General features: G+C 38.5%; 1 long non-coding RNA gene across 1 annotated transcript; it reads right to left on the reverse strand.

Annotated features, from left to right (window-relative positions):
• Positions 1-1,683: 1,683 nt before the first annotated feature.
• LOC134295637 (uncharacterized) lies at positions 1,684-3,718 on the reverse strand. The gene is made up of 2 exons (XR_010002264.1): positions 3,412-3,718; positions 1,684-2,151 (listed from the first exon to the last, which is right to left on the reverse strand). It is a non-coding gene; the product is annotated as an uncharacterized LOC134295637 (long non-coding RNA).
• Between the last annotated feature and the right edge of the window lie 1,015 nt (positions 3,719-4,733).

Consider the following 4,733-nt stretch of genomic DNA (forward strand, 5'->3'; position numbering starts at 1 on the left):
AATGTGTTGGATAAGCCAGAGCGTTGGATAAGTGAATGTTGGATAAGTGAGACTCTACTGTACCTCTGTTCCCCTGCAATCTTTCTCAAAATGGTGACAGGAGAAACAAGACAATATTTTGAGAGGGACTGTAGTGAAAAATAAACGTATTTCAGGATAATTCAGAGTCCGGGGTGCTTATTAGGGTAGTAGTAGTATACGACCCACAAGCTACACATTTCCCATCTCTTCTGTAAATCTTACTGTTTGGCTTTCTGCAATATGGCTCAGTTTGAAACCAAGCTGGAACTAGAATTGGGCTCTTGATTTCTTTTTCTTCTTTGTATGTGAGAAACAGTTGAAAAAAGAGAGCACTTCATCCCTCATTATATAAGTAGGCTGAGACCTCTGTTATTTTATTTCATTTCCACCAGAACATTGTTCTTCCTTTTTTGACATAAATTATAACAGGTGAGGTGTCCTTTAGAAACTGCCTTGCTCCTCACAACCTCTGAGGATGCCTGCCATAGATGTGGGCGAAACGTCAGGAGAGAATGCTTCTGGAACATGGCCACACAGCCCGAAAGACATACAACAACCCTGCCTTGCTCAGTTTTCTTGCTCGCAGCAAGCAAAGGTCAGAGAGCGCTGGCTCACATCTTCACTGATCCATAAATGCTAACACCTTTCATTCAACTTAGTAACCAAGATTCAGCAAGTAGAGTACATAGATCACAAAGCAGCAGTGCCATGCTCTCGCTGTGACAGTTGTATTTAACAAGCAAGCATGTATCTTTTGAGTCAGCTTCTCTCTTCTAGCTAATGTGAGAAACAGCCCATCAGAGCACGCTCAGCTCTCCTAGACCTTGTATTACACCTTGGATTTTTTCCTTGTTAAAATGGCTAATTCTGTGTTTGCTTTAAGCAGTAATTCTCTAGAATTACACTTTTCACATTACCTTCTTTTTCAGAAAAAAATTAAGCATATATATAGAAATATTTACGAAATGCAATACCTGAATGACTGTACCAGATGTCAAAGTCAAAATATCATAGGGCATCTAGTGCAGGAAAATACATAAGACATTAGCATAAACTGGTAAAATCAAATAGATTTTAGTACAAAAAATGGTAGCAATTATAAAAATAATTAGCACAAGTCAGCAATCAGTACAAAATAAAAGTAATGTGTGTTGCCATCACACTTTCACTGTACTCATCAGTACAGGAAAAGTAGATAGATTGTGCCTGTTTTGCTGCTGCTGCTTCCTAGCCAGCCATGGAGCTTCATCTGAGCCTTTGGCCATTGTAGATGCCTTTGCTAATGTCAAAGGGGGGGGCACACATCTCCCCTCCTTCTATTTGGTCATACAGACACACTGTGCTGATGACAGCAGAGGTGCCCACAAGGTCTATGAAGTTGCACAGAGCTCCATTGTAGGCTAAGGGTGGCAATGGTACTGATATGGAGATGAGGTGAGGTGGAGGCTACCCTGGTGGAGTGGATGTGGTTGTGGGCCATATGAACAATGACATGATAGCTCCAGAGCTACTCTCAGGCATATTTACACCAAACCAAACTGCCTGGCATAGATGAGTCCAACGTTTTGCTATCCAGAGTTGACAGATTTTGGCTGGCAACCTGTTGGCTAGACTCAACTAGAGCAGACCTATTTAATAATAGTTTAACAGTGAGTCAACACATAAGTATATACAATTGATTTAATGGGTATATTCTAGTCAATAAAATATAAGCCATTATCTATTGTCCCCCATTTTTTGCAAGCCTAGAAAAGGTACAACTTCTAGCATCAGATAGCAACAAGAATTTGGCCTTTTCCTACTGAGAGGTGTGAGAGATGGTGTCAGTCTATCTTTTCTTGGTGAATTTATCCAGTGCTTGGCAGAACACATGGTTTACTTTTAGAGGAGGTGCGCAGACATTTATCATATACACCATTTGTATTATTGATGAACTGTGGCGTTTTGTGGGGCCTCTCTTCAAATACCGCCTTTGCATTTTTCCACATGTAAACAGGACACAGCTGATTTTCAAATTCCAAATGGAGAACCATGTAATAAGTATATATCACAAGTGTTATTGTGATATTTCATTCATCAGATGGTATACCACTCTGGGAAATGTTTTCATTAGTTCTGGAAACCCTGAGACTGGGAGAAAGAAAGAAAGAAAATTAAGTTTGAAACCTTCATGTCTCGGCCAAGATGCTTGTATTACAAACACACATATGGAATAAGTCAGTTAGATTTAAGACCATTTTTTCTAGAGTAGGAACAGTTATATTGCAAAGAGGGATATAGTTTTGGACTGCTGGTCTTTGATATGGAATTATAAAATGCTTATAGTTTTATTCTAACTCTTTTTCTCATGTTGACTGGCAGCCTGTAATTCAGCTGCTTTATGAATATGTAATACTCAACACAATCTAAGGTAACACAAGCCTAGATAACAGGATTATGCTGCTCTAAGACATCACTGAATAACAAATTCTCCTTTTGTATATTGTATTCTAGGAGACATAGTGGAAATTACTTGAAAAAATATTCGATATTGTCCATATAGATCCTCCCCTAATCTTATTAGAATGAAGTTTATGTTCTAAATCAACATAATCTATTGTGCCAGCCACAATAAATGTTTCTGTCAATTTCATTTCAGTTGTGAAGTATGCAAACAAATATGTGAGCTGTTTAAGCTAAGGGAGGAATTGTGTATGTATTTCCAAGCAACAAATGGTGGAAAACTATTAGTCCCTGGAAGGCCCAGGGACAAGACCAAAATAAATTATTAAGTTATGTGATAAGTAGAAAGAAATAAAAATGCAGGGTTTTTTAACCTTTTGTTCAAAAGTAAGATTAAATTTTGTAAATGTTGTGGCAGATATCAAGCAGTGCCACTTGTTTTAGACTTGATGCTGTGGTTGCTTCCCCCTTGTGCATTCTCTCTTCATAATAAGCATTTATTTCCTTCCAGTGAAGACAATAAGCAATGGCCCTATTGAATTAAACTTTTTTATAGAGAAAGGAGGCTATAGTTTAAATTCAATAAAAATAGATCTCAACCCAAGCATTATTCTGGCCATATAATTTTGCACAATTTGACACAAATAGGCAAGGGATGTGACTACAGATTGGAGGTTCTTTTGACATTATGCTATTCTACATAAAAGGGAGCTGTCAGTAAATTCTTAAAAAATGAACTGTTGAAGTCAGAAGAACCTGTACAAATATTAGGATTGTCACCAAAACTTTTCCCCCATTACTGGGGTTGGCTAACATTTTTCCTCCAAATATGGCTGAACAGCAACTCCCAAAAGCCCTAACAGCACTGCCAATTACTGTGAATGCTGGGAGTTGCTGTCCACCCTTGACTGAATACGTATCGGTTTTTCTTATTTATAAGTTACTCACCATGACTATCCAAAAATGAATACATTATATCATGTGTCATGTGTCATCTGAAATGATATGATTCACCTGGCTTTCTTTCTCCCTTCACTTGTTCATGATCTTCAGATTTTCAAGCAAGGAAAAGAAGGCTCAATTTTGTTATGAAGCATACATTCTTTGACAAAAAATAGAATGTGAGTCTGGACCCAGCGAGCTCTGCTACCTCAACTGAATTTGAGATACACTGTGTTGAACAGAAGTTTATTCAATTGGGCCTTTAAAAATATCAGAATATCAGAAGATCTAATCTGAATACATGGAGGAACACACAACACTTTATACATTTTGACAGTTATTCAGAGATTCCACACCAGCATCTGATTGGCTAAAAATTGGTGCAGTTTGGATCTGGACTTCTGTTGGCTAGGAATTCCATTCAATGTCATTGATGGTTGGTGTTTCCTCATGGTGGTAAAAATGAACAGCTGTCACTGTCAGGTTTGAAGCCTGGGCTGATGGGTGGATCTGCATTGAAAGGATGTGCAGATGTCAGGAATGAGGTTGTGCAATTATGTAAATCAGTCTGTGATGAGATTAAATGTCCAGCACAATTTATACAAAGAAAAGGCTTATTGAACTCAATGGGTCATCAAAGAAATATAAACAGTATAATGAAAAGTATACAGAAGCAATCTCAGTGTTTGAGTCTGTCAATTCAGATTCCATCGAGAGCCAGAAAATCTGCTTTAAATAAAACCATTGGTTTTACCGGTGGCATTGTCTTTCCTAGATAGGCTCAGGTCTACGAGAAAGCCCCCAGGAACTCATATAGCCACAACAGGAGTTATGCTCGGAATACTGGTCCCAAATCCCTATTTCAATGTGTCTGATATTCTTCACTAAAACCATATATGGGATTCATGTGGGGGTTATGGAGGCTGTGTGGGTCTATGATGGATATATATATATTTGTTCAGTCACTTCCAACTCTTCATGACCTCATGGACCAACCCATGCCAGAGCTCCCTGTCAGCCATCACCATCCCCAACTCCTTCAAGGGTACGTTTCCTTTCCCCAGGAAAATGCAGATATGAGGGGGGAAAACCTGGTGATTGTGCATTCCCTTTTCAAGTTCCTCTGAGGTAAAATGCTGGTGAGGGGTGTGTTAATTCTGTCAAGAATGTATAATCTGTCTGCACCACCTGACAGGGTCATTTGGAAATATAAGTATAAGCAGGGAAAGCAAAAGCCTTTGTTTGTGAAATACATAAATAAGAAATAAAAGTAGAAATTCATATTCCATTTGTACAGCATTCATTTGGGTTCATCTCTTGAAGGGGGG

The sequence above is a fragment of the Anolis carolinensis genome, chromosome 1, assembly GCF_035594765.1.
Source record: "Anolis carolinensis isolate JA03-04 chromosome 1, rAnoCar3.1.pri, whole genome shotgun sequence".
Taxonomy (NCBI): Eukaryota; Metazoa; Chordata; class Lepidosauria; order Squamata; family Dactyloidae; genus Anolis; species Anolis carolinensis.